The sequence below is a fragment of the Panthera uncia genome, chromosome B1, assembly GCF_023721935.1.
Source record: "Panthera uncia isolate 11264 chromosome B1, Puncia_PCG_1.0, whole genome shotgun sequence".
NCBI classification, from domain to species: Eukaryota; Metazoa; Chordata; class Mammalia; order Carnivora; family Felidae; genus Panthera; species Panthera uncia.
The window spans coordinates 11,602,449-11,619,115 of NC_064811.1; positions in this window are offsets into that span (position 1 = coordinate 11,602,449).

Below are 16,667 nucleotides of genomic sequence, written 5' to 3' on the forward strand. Positions count from 1 at the left end.
CAGCAAATCAAATAATACATAATGCTAAAGTTTTCCTTTATAAAAATAAGAGACAGTGAAAGGTTGAGAGTACTTGGTATTAATGAGAACTGAAAGCCTATAAAGTGTTTACCTTAATAAGACGTCCAGATTCACACCCCATAATATTGAACCCATGTTGTTAGAAGTCATGTACAATGCTTCGTTTCTATTCTAAATCCATCTAAAAAGAAATGCACATTTTTGATACCATTTTAAACCATATGAAATTGCTGTTTGTAGTAAGTCAAAAGTCTTAGAGTATCAGGCTTTTTTCCCCCTTCAAGTAATAGGGCTGTTTCAGCCTCCTATGTCATTACAATTTTTTTTAGTGTTTTATAACAAACTCTCCAGGAAGCAAGTTCATTGATCACCTCCAGGTTTTTCGTATCTTTGTTTTTAAGGAGAACATTGTAAAACAGGTTAAGCATGCTTTAAAGAAGTCTATGTTTTTTGAATAATATTTCTGAGACATTCAGAAAAAGGCTAGTGGCCCTTTTGAATTTTCATGTGTTACAAAGAGAGCTAGTTGCCACCATGGAAAGCTGGCAGAGGGAGAGGACAAGTGGCCCTTTCTCTGTGTTACTTCGGTGAGCCACCATGCATGTGGGCATATAAAACGCAGCTTCTGTCACAGGGAGAGGTGCAGATGTTAAGCTGAAAAGCACACCCAGGACAAGTGGATCACACACCCAGAAAGCAAAGCTTTCTCACATGCTGTGGGCTGTTTAGGGGAAGTCAGGGATGGGCAGGGGAATAAGACACTGGTTGGCTCCAGCAAGAACAGGGTTGGCCTCTAACCAGACCTCATTCATTCTGCCACAGAATTATCCATTCATTCTATCATTCACTAATTATTCCATTCATCCAAAGAGCACTCATGAGACACCTAGGGTCCAAGGCTCTCTCTGTCATTGCCTGGAATGCAGTCAAGGTGACATGGTCCTTGTCCTCAAGGAGATGCAGACAGTAAGCAGAACGACAAGGATCTCAACCATGACAATAGAGAGGTAACTGCTATGTAGGAAGGAAGCCTGGGGTGATCTGGGTGGGAACACCTAACCTAGCCAGAGGCAGAGAAAATTTCCTAAGAGCCTATAACTGGTTAAGGGACACTCAACAGCTGGAGGAAAAGGAATGTTGTTTATTCTGTGCTGACTCAGTAACTGCTCTATGCCAGTTGCTAATATCAGTTTAGAGAATCAAAGGTGAATAGGAGTTGGTTTCTGACCTCAAGGTGGGCTGGTTTATTCTGTGGCTCACTATCAGATGATAGCTCTAGTGATGACACCTGTCACATCCAAACATTCAGCAACAGATGAGTTTCATTTTCCACAAAATAAAGTCCTGATTTCTGAGGGTGACACAGGAACTTTTTCTAATCCCAGCCAAATTTGGTGCGGTATCCTCTGTTCCTTTTAGGCATATCCTTAGGCTCCATTTACACCTGAGTATCCATTCTTCTGCCCAAATATCAGGCTATTTCCAGAGACTCAACCTCTGCCAAACTGTTACTTTTGTCCTAAAACTCCATCCTACCGTTGTCTACTTGGCAAATAGTCATTCTGATTTCCCATGCCCACGTACACACACACACACACACACACACACACACACAAAATCCATGGTTCTTTACCTGGGTTTCCCTAAATTTTTACAGACATCACTATTATTACAGTGGACTTGTCATTATATTGGGTTCATTTACATTCTTGCCACTATCATCATCCTGGGAATGAATCTCCAGCCAAGATCTCTGGCTTGACACCTTAGAAAAAACTTAGCATATATTCCTTGGATAGAATTGGACTCTGTTTTTCAAGAACCTTCTGCTTTCAGTAATAGGAACTAATTATTTTTAGCATATTACAACAAAGAAAATTGAGAATTTGGTGGAAGTTTCTTAAGTCAGGGATGCATGCATTGGGAGACCACCCAGACAGAGTTTGGGCCTGAAACTCTGGTCACACCACATCTCAGTTTTCTCTGCATCCGTCCTTTGATTTCTCTCTTCTGCTTTTCTCCATGTGGTTGGAAACATGGGTGTCAGCAGCACTGAGCTGAGCTGCAGTGTGGAAATCTCAGGCTGAGACTTTGATAAATTGGGCTTGAGTCACGTTCCTGCCATTGGACCCCTCCACCCTGGCAAAAGCAGGATTTTGGGGTGAAAGGTCCAGTCACCTAAAACATGTGGTTGGATTTGCAGGATGAACAATTGTTCTCAAAGATGTGGAGAGCTGTTCCCAACAGGGAGGGACTCTGTAGGTTTCATGTCTGCACTGGAAGAAAGTTATGGATAAGGTAAGGAAACAAGTGGGCAGGAGGGCATTCTAGATTCACCTGAGGCTACATCCAGACCAATGGCTCCCAATCTTTCTAAGCGTGAGAACCATCTATGACACCCACAGCCTGGGCAGACCTCCCCACAGTGCCCACACTTTACTAAAAGTGCTGGAACAACAATTCGGTGAGGGTGACAGCAGCTCTCACAAAGGCTATTACTACACATAGTTTGTGTTGTGAGCTCACTCAGTCCCTGCTTAGCAGAAAGGTGCTAGTCTTACCCACATGAACAGAGGAGGAAATGAAAGATCACAGACAGCTGGTGACTGGTGAAGCGAGGGTTCCAAATGAGGTCATGGAAACTCTAACAAATTCTTTGCCCTTACCCTAGGCTACTGTCAAAAGGTGCCACAAAGGAAATGGGAATTTGGTAATCTGTTTGCATTGGATTAACCACAATGCTACCTGTTGTCATTTGAGCATGAGTTTACATCTGTTTACAAGATTATCAGTAAGATCCTCTTGTACCCTGTCATACCTCCCTTCAAACCCCACATCCTCTCCACTCCTCCCACCTGACAGCCCTTCCTCTGGGGCCTTGGGTCCAGTGGTTAGAAAACTCTGAGACCACACAGGCTGCCAGCTCACATGGGAAAGTCTTGGGAACTGCACTCTGGACAGGGAGATGGTGAAGGGACCAGTAGTTTGTCACCAGTCCATCCATGTTTGTCTTCAAAACCAAACACAGTTTTCAAATAGGAGAACTGAGCTCTGAGAGTGACAGTGTCATCTGAGTGTGCCAGCAGGAAGGGACAGAAAATAGGGCTTCAGCCCCAGGGTTGGGGGAAGAAGTGGGGGGGGGGGGGAGGTAGGCTGGGTTTAGTAACATGATGCCCTCTTCAGTGAACATCAAATGACCTAAAAGCAGAAAAGCATCAGTCACCTTTTCTTAATTTCTCTTTAAAACAATCATCTGGGGGTACGTGGGTGGCCCAGTTGGTTAAGCATCCAACCTTGGCTTAGGTCATGATCTCACGGTTTGTGAGTTCAAGCCCTGTGTTGGGATTCTGTGTCTTCTCTCTCTCTGCCCCTCCCCCACTCATGCTCTGTCTCTCTCTCTATCTCAAAAATAAATAAACATTTAAAAAAATAAAAAAAAATAAACAAGCATCTGAATGAATTCAAAGATTTATTTTGTCTGAGATTTAAACTTGTTCTAACCACCTTCTGTAACAGATTTTTTATGGTTCAAGTCAGGCCTATTTAGGCTGATGGCCTTCTTGGTGTGATTGGGGGACCCAATTTCACTGTTTTCATGAGCATTGGTGACTCTATATCATAGCTATGTGGTGCTCATATACTGGAAAAACAGATTGGGATATAAAGAGCTTTTCCTCTCCCTTGAATATTTCCAGATCTTTTCTCTTGATTGATGATCATACTACACTCCCACATGGCACCATGTCATTTCTAAAGCCTTCACTGCACCTTGCTATGTGAGACCTTATCACAACACCATCAGGAATGGCTGTTATTTCAAACAGAATTAACAAGGAGCTAACTGACCTAAACGACTTCCCTAAAGTCCCAAACTCATTTCTCTCAGTTGCACTAGATCTCCTGGTCCAGGGGCAGCCTTCTTTCTGCTCTGATATAATAAGATGAAAAGTGATACCATAACTCCAGACCAAGCCTGATGGCACCTGGGTGCAGAATTCTGGAAGAATCCAGGAGGAGAAGTCCTGGTAAGACTCTGGCTTTCAGCCTGGCCTGGAGTGGCTCCAGGGGAAGAGGGGAAGGAGAGGGAGAGAAGCAGAAAGGGAACAGGGATACCTGGAGGTGTGGTAGGGTGGTATTGGAGATGGAGAGGTATTGGGTGTGGAGATGGACCACACAAACATGGTCATTATCTTTAATAGGTCTGAAGTTTTTCCCAGCTCTAACTTCTAGAGCATGGCACGCATGACTTCAGGAGACCATTAAACAATATAATATATATATTATATTATATGCATATATAATAATATATATATTATTAAAGGACCAGTCAGAAAACCTCCCAGCTGCCTCCCAGATGGCGTCCGACTTGAGCTCTTACAGGCAGAAAGAAGTCCTTCCGAGGGTTCCTCTGTGCTGATTATAAACTGCAGTTTTCCAGGAGCTCACAGACCTGGATGTATTTGCAAGTGGACACAAAACACGGATTTTTCATTCTTGCATTTTTCTTAGCTATTTTATTCAAGGCAGTTAGACCCCGACCATAATATATGCATCCCTCAAGGCATGTCCTAAATCCTTCCAGCAAATGGTGGGATGATTGTTAAAAGCTAAGCAACTGGTCTATGCTTAAACTGTCCCATGAACATATAAACTTTGATGCACCAAATGTGAAAGGAAGAGTATATATTAGAGATGAGGAGGTCAACACCATCAGCTTAAATCCATCAACTGAATTAATCCGACAAATATTTGGTGATAGTCCTTTAAGATACCTAGTCAGATTATGAGCCACTCACAGGGTGCTAGAATATGTGACCCAGCAGAGTGTGGTAGCTGGGTACCGACAGTTCCTGTAACAATAACATCCCAACCTTCAGGGCTTCGCACATTGAAAACTCATTTCTTCCTCACGTGAATCCAAACGGGGGTTTCCACAGTGGATTATCATCAGTGAGATTCAGTTGATGCCTCTAGAAGCCCAACCTTGTCAGACTTTGTGACTGCAGCTAAACAGATTATGCATTTTGGCAGATTCTGTCTAGAATATGGCTAATGCCTTTTGCTCAATCTCTTTGGCCCAAAGTGTCAAAACTCATTTGTGTGCAAGCTCACCTGGACCAGCAAACATGTTTCCTGTCCTGCCACAGGGACCCTGGATGCTCACACTTGGTGCCACCAAGGCAGGGCCAGTAATGGGACAGGTCTTCCTCCCTCAGGGGTGACTGCACTGATGACCTCAAGCTGATGGGCTCCCAGGAAGAGCAGGTGGAAACCACTTAGGAGAAGAGTCCTGAGGGACCAGCCTCTAATCAGTCTTAGGAGGACTTGTGGACTGAGGCTTGAAGATCTGGTCCTGATACAGGAAAGGAAAAGTTACTCCCCTACAGCCCCCACAAGCCAAGTGGGAAGCCTGGACTTAGTTTGACTGTTTGGGGAGAGGAGTCAATATGTGCTTCATCCTGGTATTTTGTTGAGGTTGAGTCCTGTGTACAAATGGACCAGAAAATCTGCCAAGTTTTCCTGGGACCTGGGTAGCAGGTGTGTTAAAGGCAGCACCACAGGTCACCTACCCTGGGGCCTGTAAACCCCAAGGACCATGCTGGAATCCAGGATTCTGACTCTAGGAAGTGTGTTGAGTGGCACCTCTGGCAGTGGAGGCACTTCTGCCCAGAGTCACTTCTTGGGGTCTGACTTCCTGCCCATATGGCTCCCTGCTGTGCTGTACCTGACACACTGCTGCTGGCCTACTATTGGGCATTTGTGGAGAGCGAGTGGCTTTAGGGAGGACTGCCAGTTATCATTGTGTCCAGGTGTCCCCATCCTGCACTGGCCCCCTCAGATTCTGGGAAGGTAAACAGATTTCTCATAAAAAATGGAAATGGAACATTCCAGAACAGCAAGTCAGGTCCTAAAGACAGATGCTCTTCACACAAGAAGGTAGTGTCTCATCTCTAGGAACCCCTTGTATCTCCCTTGATGACTCACACGGGAGCCTTTTGCTACCTGGAGAAGGTTCCCAGGAAGGTCTTGAGGATTCCTGGGCCTGGGTCACTGAAGGCTCATCCCAACCCTAAGGTGATGTGTCTACTGGGTGACAGCAGCCCTACAGTGCCAGTGACAACTCTCCCACTGTGGTAGGAGCCCATCAGCGGATGGGCTAAATTCAAAGCCACTTCCCTTTCTGTGGACAGTACTCTTAAGTACCAGGCATGACTTTATTATCTGTTCTTGGACCTAACAACCTAGTTCGTGGTTAAGAATGGCACGTATATTAAAAACACCCGTCTCTGGAATTGTGAGTTCTGGAAAGCCGTTGCTTGATGAAACTCTTCTTGTACCCGATGTGGACACCCATGGGAAGGCACAAACTGAGATGAGCCTGACTGTTAACAATGTGGCTGTTCTGGCCTGTAAGTACCGTAAGGACAGTATTGTACCTCAATCCATGTCGGACCGCGTGCAGTATTCCTGCCACTAACTGGATGCGCTCGAAGGACGATCCTCCACCTGTACGCCGAGCAGACGGAAATGGCCTACCTATCAGGACGACGGTACCTGTTTGCAGCTGATCTGACTTCCTAAGAGTAAACAAGAACCCTTAGAGCTCCAAGGACCATGACCTTTCCAGGCAAATAGATTGCATGTGCCCTCTGCTGCCATCTTGTGGCAACTTGTGGCTTCTTGTGGCCTGTGACACCATAACTGAAATTGCTATTCTGAGGGCGTGGAAGATTCTGGCCACACTATAGTAGCACTTGAGACCAGGCTCTGTCATATTTTGGATATCTGGGATATTTACAGTCATATACTGCCAGAGGGGCCTTGACAGTGGGCTAACGGACATGACATTCAGTGGACATTATATATTCCTTTTCATTCTCAGCTGGTGGCATTATCAAGAAGTAGAATGGATTTTATTTATTTATTTATTTAGTAGTAACTTTTAATTAATTAATTTTATTTTATATGTAATTTATTGTCAAATTGGTTTCCATATAACACCCAGTGCTCATCCCAACAGGTGCCCTCTTCAATGCCCATCACCCTCATTCCCCTCTCCCCCATCCCCCATCAACCCTAAGTTTGTTCAGTATTTAAGAGTCTCATGGTTTGCCTCCTTCCCTCTCTGTAACTTTTTTCCCCCTTCCCCTCCCCCCTTGTCTTCTGTTATGTTTCTCAGGATCCACATATGAGTGAAAACATATGGTATCTTTCTCTGCCTGACTTATTTCACTTAGCATAACACTCTCCAGTTCCATCCAAATTGCTACAAATAGCCAGATTTCATTCTTTCTCATTGCCAAATAGTATTCCATTGTATATATAAACCACATCTTCTTTATACAAGAAGTAGAATGGACTTTAAAAGACTTGATTGGAAAATATTGTTGGGTAGATCATGTTATCAGCATTGTAGACCCCCCTTAGAGAAGACAGTGCGAACATATGCAGCTGGTCCTTGGAGGGAGTGTGACAATGGCTGCCCCCTTCCACGACTGCACCTCTGTGATTAGAAGCAGCGGTCAGTGCTCAGAACACAGCTCTCTGATGTCTGAGGGACAGGGTCCTTATGGCCCCTCCTGGCACTCAAAGTCTGTGTACTAGCCACTCCAGGAACACATACACAGGTACCTGTGATCAGACTTGGATGAGGGGTGGGTTGGAATTGCAGAGCTAAGAAATGAAATTCACTGAAGTTAACCACAATTTACCATCCAAGACTCCCTTGGAATTTGCCATGCCTTCAATAGATTTGGAGTTCCAAAATAGTTCATCAGAAAGATTCTGCCAGTGTAATTCCTGTTTAAGTAGGGAGGTGGGTCCTGATGCTTCTTAATCTGCCATCTTCCTTTTCCTTTCCTTTTTGAACTGAGTGAAGACTCCTGTTCATGACGTCTCACAATAGGTTGACCAGCCTTTGCTTGAACCACAGGGACAAGATCACTAGCTCTGAAAGAAACTTGATCTATTTACTGGAAGGCTGCCATGGGCAGGTCACATTGGCTCCCTTTTACTGAGCCCTACTCAGTGCTGGGCTGGATGCTGATCATACAGCCAATAAAGTGGGTGCAATCCCCTCCCCATTTTACAAAATGGGAATGTAGCTAAGGAAGCTTGTACTCCTTCTCAAGGGAGAGCCGCATGGGAACCCAGGCTTCTGAGTCTGATACCAGCCCGTTCTGCCTCTAAAGGATCATGGGAATCAAAGGAACCTAAAGACATGGTCTTTGTGCACAGTGTTTGAAATCTTGTTGAGGGGGAGAGAAATGACATAAATGCTCATGGAGAAGAGGACAGAGAAGGAGTGGGAGTGTCTGATCAGACGCAGGGGGTGGTAGCAGTAGCTCAGGAAAGGCACACGGGGGTACAGGAGCCCCTACCCAGGAAGGAATGGAGATGGGCATTTCAGACGGAACCGGGCTTTGGGGCTGTGGTTAGCCCTGTAACCCTTCCCCCACTTCATGACCACTCTGGACCGGCTCCACCTCTCCCATTTCCCCAGCAGGTGCGTAGCTGCTGATGCTCTGCCAACAATCTGCAGCTTGCAGTGCCACTGAGCTGTACATCTTGGGCAATAGCTATTTTCTAAATGGATCAAGACTGTTTCCTTTAGGATGACTTGAAATATTGCTTGGCCAGCGTTACTGTGCTTCAGACTCATCTGGAAAAGCTTACTAGAATTCACATTCTGGGGCGTTACCCTCAAAGACTGGGATTCAGTGTATCTGGGGTGGAGTCTGAGAATTAGCATTCCCACAGCTCCTCAGGCCATCCAGATGCTTCTGGTGTTCAGGCCATACTTTGGGTAGCACTGATTTATATTGCATTTTGTCATTAGAAAATACCAGACAGCTACAATGTGGTTCTAGTTTGAAATACTAGGAATGCTTAGGAAATGGTTTGTGCCCAAACCCACCCTAGCCTGTGATGTGCATGGACTGAGAGCCAGGGGTTTACATTCTGGGGGACCTGGCTCCTCTTCTGGTCCAGACACATGAGCTGTGTGATGTTAGACAACTCATGTCTCTAAGCTTCAGATCACTTCATTTATAATTGGGATTAAAAGTTCTGACCTCATAGGGATATAACAAGGATAGTATGAGGGGACAAGTGAAAGGCACAGAGCCTTTATAAGAAACAGATTTGAGGGGCGCCTGGGTGGCTTAGTCAGTTGAGTGTCCAACTCGATTTTGGCTCAGGTCATGATCCAGGATCATGGGATCGAGCCCCATGTCAGGCTCCATGGTGAGCATGGAGCCTACTAAGATTCTCTCTCTCTCCCTCTGCCCTTCTCCCTGATTCGTGCTCTCTCTAAAATAAAAAAGGAAAGATTTGATAAGTGTGTAATAGTAGGTGTTTGATTTATACTATTTTATTTATTTATTTATTTATTTTTTTAAATATGAAATTTATTGTCAAATTGGTTTCCATACAACACCCAGTGCTCATCCTGACAGGTGCCCTCCTCAGTACCCCTCACCCACCCTCCCCTCCCTCCCACCCCCCCATCAGCCCTCAGTTTGTTCTCAGTTTTTAAGAGTCTCTTATGTTTTGGCTCCCTCCCTCTCTAACCTCTTTTTTATTTTTTTTTCCTTCCCCTCCCCTATGGTCTTCTGTTAAGTTTCTCAGGATCCACATAAGAGTGAAACCATATGGTATCTGTCTTTCTCTGTATGGCTTATTTCACTTAGCATCACACCCTCCAGTTCCATCCACGTTGCTACAAAAGGCCATATTTCATTCTTTCTCATTGCCATGTAGTATTCCTTTGTGTATATAAACCACAATTCCTTTATCCATTCATCAGCTGATGTACATTTAGGCTCTTTCCATAATTTGGCTATTGTTGAAAGTGCTGCTATGAACATTGGGGTACAAGTGCCCCTATGCATCAGCACTCCTGTATCCTTTGGGTAAATTCCTAGCAGTGCTATTGCTTGGTCATAGATCTATTTTTAATTTTTTTGAGGAACCTCCACACTGTTTTCCAGAGCGGCTGCACCAGTTTGCATTCCCAACAGTGCAAAAGGGTTCCCCTTTCTCCACATCCTCTCCAGCATCTATAGTCTCCTGATTTGTTCATTTTAGCCACTCTGACCGGCTTGAGGTGGTATCCCAGTGCGGTTTTGATTTGTATTTCCCTGATGAGGAGTGACATTGAGCATCTTTGCACGTGCCTGTTGGCCATCTGGATGTCTTCTTTAGAGAAGTGTCTATTCATGTTTCCTGCCCATTTCTTCATGAGTTATTTATTTTTCGGGTGTGGAGTTTGGTGAGTTCTTTATAGATTTTGGATACTAGCCCTTTGATATGTCATTTGCAAATATCTTTTCCCATTCCATTGGTTGCCTTTTAGTTTTGTTGATTGTTTCCTTTGCAGTGCAGAAGGTTTTTATCTTCATGAGGTCCCAATAGTTCACTTTTACTTTTAATTCCCTTGCCTTTGTGATGTGTCAACTCAGAAATTGCTGCGGCTGAGGTCAGAGAGGTTTTTTTCCTGCTTTCTCCTCTAGGGTTTGGATGGTTTCCTGCCTCACATTCAGGTCCTTTATCCATTTTGAGTTTATTTTTGTGAATGGTGTAAGAAAGTGGTCTAGTTTCATCCTTCTGCATGTTGCTGTCCAGTTCTCCCAGTACCTTCTGCATGTTGCTGACCAGTTGTTAGACTGTCTTTTTCCATTTGATATTCTTGCCTGATTTGTCAAAGATTAGTTGGCCATGCTTTTGTGGGTCCAATTCTGGAGTCTCTATTCTATTCCATTGGTCTATGTGTCAGTTTTTGTGCCAATACCATTCTGTCTTGATGATGACAGCTTTGTAGTAGAGGCTAATGTCTGGGATTGTGATGCCTCCCACTTTGGTCTTCTTCAAAATTACTTTGGCTGTTTGAGGTCTTTTGTGGTTCCATACAGATTTTAGGATTGCTTGTTCTAGCTTCGAGAAAATGCTGGTGCAATTGTGATTGGGATTGCATTGAATGTGTAGATAGCTTTGGGTAGTATTGACATTTTAACAATATTTATTCTTCCAATCCATGAGCACGGAATGTTTTTCCATTTCTTTATATCTTCTTCAATTTCCTTCATAAGCTTTCTATAGTTTTCAGCAAACAGATCTTTTACATCTTTGGTTAGGTTTATTCCTAGGTATTTTATGCTTCTTGGTGCAGTTGTGAATGGGATCAGTTTCTTTGTGTTTCTGTTGCTTCATTATTAGTGTATAAGAATGCAACTGATTTCTGTACATTGATTTTGTATCCTGTGACATTGCTGAATTCATGTATCAGTTCTAGCAGACTTTTGGTGAAGTCCATCGGGTTTTCCATGTATAATATCATGTCATCTGCAAAAAGTGAAAGCTTTACTTCATCTTTGCCAGTTCTGATGCCTTTGATTTCCTTTTGTTGTCTGATTGCTGATGCTAGCACTTCCAACACTATGTTAAACAACAGCGGTGAGAGTGGGCATCCCTGTCATGTTCCTGATCTCAGGGAGAGAGCTCTCAGTTTTCCCCCATTGAGGATGATATTAGCTGTGGGCTTTTCATAAATAGCTTTTATGATGTTTAAGTATGTTCCTTCTATCCCGACTTTCTCAAGGGTTTTTATTAAGAAAGGATGCTGAATTTTGTCAAATGCTTTTTCTGCGATTGACAGGATCATATGGTTCTTATCTTTTCTTTTATTAATGTGATGTATCACATTGATTGATTTGCAAATGTTGAACCAGCCCTGAAGCTCAGGAATGAATCCCACTTGATCATGGTGAATAATTCTCTTTATATGCTGTTGAATTCGATTTGCTAGTATCTTATTGAGAATTTTTGCATCCACATTCATCAGGGATATTGGCCTGTAGTTCTCTTTTTTTGCTAGGTCTCTGTCTGGTTTAGGAATCAAAGTAACGCTAGCTTCACAGAGTGAGTCTGGAAGTTTTCCTTCTCTTTCTATTTTTGGGAACAGCTTGAGAAGGATAGGTATTATCTCTGCTTTAAATGTCTGTTAGAATTCCCCTGGGAAGCCATCTGGTCCTGGACTCTTATTTGTTGGGAGATTTTTGATAACTGATTCAATTTCTTCACTGGTTATGCATCTGTTCAAGTTTTCTATTTCTTCCTGTTTGAGTTTTGGAAGTGTGTGGGTGCTTAGGAATTTGTCCATTTCTTCCAGGTTGTCCAGTTTGTTGGCATATAATTTTTCATAGTATTCCCTGAAAATTGCTTGTATCTCTGAGGGATTGGTTGTAATAATTCCATTTTCATTCATGATTTTATCTATTTGGGTCATCTCCCTTTTCTTTTTGAGAAGCCTGGCTAGAGGTTTATCAATTTTGTTTATTTTTTCAAAAAACCAACTCTTGGTTTCATTGATCTGCTCTATAGTTGTTGTTTTTTTTTTTTAGATTCTATATTGTTTATTTCTGCTCTGCTCTTTATTATTTCTCTTCTTCTGCTGGATTTAGGCTATCTTTGCTGTTCTGCTTCTATTTCCTTTAGGTGTGCTGTTAGATTTTGTATTTGGGATTTTTCTTGTTTCTTGAGATAGGCCTCGATTGCAATGTATTTTCCTCTCAGGACTGCCTTCGCTGCATCCCAGAGTTTGGATTGTTGTATTTTCATTTTCATTTTCATTTGTTTCCATATATTTTTTAATTTCTTCTCTAATTGCCTGGTTGACCCATTCATTCTTTAGTAGGGTGTTCTTTTTTTTTTTTTTAACGTTTATTTATTTTTGAGACAGAGAGAGACAGAGCATGAACGGGGGAGGAGCAGACAGAGAGGGAGACACAGAATCAGAAGCAGGCTCCAGGCTCTGGGCCATCAGCCCAGAGCCCGACTCGGGGCTCGAACTCACGGACCGTGAGATCGTGACCTGAGCTGAAGTCGGACGCTTAACTGACTGAGCCACCCAGGCGCCCCTAGTAGGGTGTTCTTTAACCTCCATGCTTTTGGAGGTTTTCCAGACTTTTTCCTGTGGTTGATTTCAAGCTTCATAGCATTGTGGTCTGAAAGTGTGCATGGTATGATCTCAATTCTTGTATACTTATGAAGGGCTGTTTTGTGACCCAGTATGTGATCTATCTTGGAGAATGTTCCATGTGCACTCGAGAAGAAAGTATATTCTGTTGCTTTGGGATGCAGAGTTCTAAATATATCTGTCAAGTCCATCTGATCCAATGTATCATTCAGGGCCCTTGTTTCTTTATCGATTCTGTGTCTAGATGATCTATCCATTGATGTAAGTGGAGTATTAAAGTCCCCTGCAATTACCACATTCTTATCAATAAGGTTGCTTACGTTTGTGATTAATTGTTTTATATATTTGGGGGCTCCCGTATTTGGTGCATAGACATTTATAATTGTTAGCTCTTCCTGATGGATAGACCCTGTAATTATTATATAATGCCCTTCTTCATCTCTTGTTACAGCCTTTAATTTAAAGTGTAGTTTGTTTTGTATAAGTGTGGTTACTCCAGCTTTCTTTTGGCTTCCAGTATCATGATAGATAGTTCTCCATCCCCTCACTTTCAATCTGAAGGTGTCCTCAGGTCTAAAATGAGTCTCTTGTAGACAGCAAATAGATGGGTCTTGTTTTTTTTATCCATTCTGATACCCTATGTCTTTTGGTTGGAGCATTTAGTCCATTTACATTCAGTGTTATTATGGAAAGATAGGAGTTTAGAGTCATTGTGATGTCTGTAGTTTCATGCTTGTACTGATGTCTCTGGTACTTTGTGGTCCTTGCAACATTTCACTCACAAAATCCCCCTTAGGATCTGTTGTAGTGCTGGTTTAGTGGTGATGAATTCCTTCAGTTTTTGTTTGGGAAGACCTTGATCTCTCCTTCTATTCTGAATGACAGACTTGCTGGATAAAGGATTCTCAGCTGCATATTTTTTCTGTTCATCACATTGAAGATTTCCTGCCATTCCTTTCTGGCCTGCCAAGTTTCAGTATATAGGTCTGCCACTAGACTTATCGGTCTCCCTTTATATGTTAGAGCATGTTTATCCCTAGCTGCTTTCAGAATTTTCTCTTTATCCTTGTATTTTGCCAGTTTCACCATGATATGTCATGCAGAAGATCGATTCAAGTTACGTCTGAAGGGAGTTCTCTGTGCCTCTTGGATTTCAATGCCTATTTCCTTCCCCAGATCCGGGAAGTTCTCAGCTATGATTTCTTCAAGTACACCTTCAGCCCCTTTCTCTCTTCCTCTTCCTATTTTACGGATATTGTTCCGTTTCATTGCATCACTTAGTTCTCTAATTCTCTCTTCATACTCCTGGATTTTTTTATTTCTCTTTTTCTCAGCTTCCTCTTTTTCCATAATTTTATCTTGTAATGCACCTATTCTCTCCTCTGCCTCTTCAATCCGAGCTGTGGTCACCTCCATTTTGTTTTGCACCTCATTTATAGCATTTTTAGCTTCTCATGACTATTTCTTAGTCCCTTGATCTCTGTAGAAATAGATTCTGTGCTGTCCTCTATACTTTTTTCAAGCCCAGCGATTAGTTTTATGACTATTATTCTAAATTCTTGTTCTGTTATATTGCTTAAATCGTTTTTGATCAATTTGTTAGCTGTCGCTACTTCCTGGAGTTTCTTTTGAGGAGAGTTCTGTTTCGTCATTTTGGGTAGTCTCTGGGGTAGAACTGCAGGGCACTTCCCCTGTGCTGTCTGGAGTAAATTGTGTTGGTGGGCGGGGCCGTAGTCAGACCTGATGTCTGTCCCCAGCCCACCGCTGGGGCCACAGTCAAACTGGTATGTACCTTATCTTCCCCTCTCCCAGGGGCGGGACTCGCTGTGGAGTGGTGTGGCCCCTGTCTGGGCTGCTTGCACACTGCCAGGCTTGTGGTGCTGCTTCGATGGGATCTGGCCAATGGCGTATTAGCCGGGGGGGGGGGGCAGGGGGGGGGGGGGGGGGGGGGGGGGGGGCAGGCTCAGTTCACTTTGCCATCTGTGGTCCCCTACAGGAGGGCCCCTGCAGCACCGGGAGGGAGGCTGACCCATCAGAAGGTTGGATCCACAGAAGCACAGCATTGGGTGTTTGCACGGTGCAAGCAAGTTCGGTGATGGGAACTGGTTCCCTTTGGGATTTCGGCTGGGGGATGGGAGAGGGAGATGGCGCTGGCCAGCTCTGTCTTCCAAGGGTCAACAACCTTCCCTTCCGGTGTCCTCTCACCCTCCCGCTCTCTGAGCAGAGCTGTTGACTTATAACATTCCAGATGTTAAGTCCCGCTGGCTGTCATAACTCATGGGGTCCGGCCCCTCCGTTTTTGCAAGCCAGGCTCAGGGATTCCACCTTGCCGGTGGGCTGTCCCTCCACCGCCCCAGCTCCCTCCCGCCAGTCCGTGTAGCACGCACCGCCTCTCGACCCTTCCTACCCTCTTCCGTGGGCCTCTTGTCTACACTTGGCTCCAGAGAGTCCATTCTGCTAGTCTTCTGGCGGTTTTCTGGGTTATTTAGGCAGGTGTGGGTGGAATCTAAGTGATCCGCAGGACGCAGTGAGCCTAGTGTCCTCCTACACTGCCATCTTCTTTCTCCAATTCATACAATCTTAGAAACTCAATGGCAGCAAACCTCCCTTGATCCCCACCACCACCCAGGCTTCTGTGTCTCTCACACACCTCCAGTGTGTTGTCTTGGTTCCAACACTGACACTGAGCTTCTGGGAGGTTGGGCCAATCTGTTAGCTCACCTCTCTTCCATCAGCATCTTGAACTTGCTTGGGACATAGCAGATGATAAGTAGTTACCTATTAATCGGATGAAATGCACATGGAACTGTATTTGTAGCTCTGAAGCCAGGCTGCACGAGAACTGCATGGGGTGTAGCCCAGAAAGTGGTCTGTTAATCCAGGGAAGTGTTTCTCAGCCTTGGCCGTCTATTAGAATCATCTGAGGAAATTTAAGCATCCACACGTTCAGGCCACTATATCCGAATCTCTAAGGGTGGGTCCTCAGCATCAGCCACGTGAATCCATTGTGTGGCAGGGGCCAGGCATCATGGTGTTAGATGAAGAGACACTTTATGCTCACAAGCAGTGGAGTATTAACATGTTCTTAAATAAAGAGATGAACATAAAATTAAGAGGGAGATGAGTCACTATTTTCTATGTGTCTAACAGAATTTATAATTTTTCTATCTTTTATGATTTTGGTAATTTAACTTAGTTTCTGTGTGTAGAGGGTGTATAGTGTTGCTCTCCTTTGAGTTTCCTTCCCTATCTTTTTGGCTATTTGCTATCACTGCTGGATGACTGTGCTGGTCTGAATGGTGTTCCCTCCCAAATTCATATCACCTAGAACCTGCGAATGTTTGCCAATAGGTTGTTTGCAGATGTGATGAAATTAAGATGAGATCACTCTTGATTAGTATGGGCCCTGATCCAATGACTCCTTAGAAGCAGAGGAAATCGGGACACAGGCACCCAAGGAAGACTCCATGGGAAGACAGAAACAGAGACTGGAGTGAGTGTCCAAGGAATGCCGTGGATCATCTCAATCATCAGAATCTAGGAAAAAGGCATGGAACAGACTCTTGTGCAATCCCCCTTGGAGGAACCAGCTGTGCTGATGAATGCATTTTAGACTTCCGGCCTCCAGAACTGTGGGAGAAGGTACTTCTGCTGCTTTAAGCCACCCACC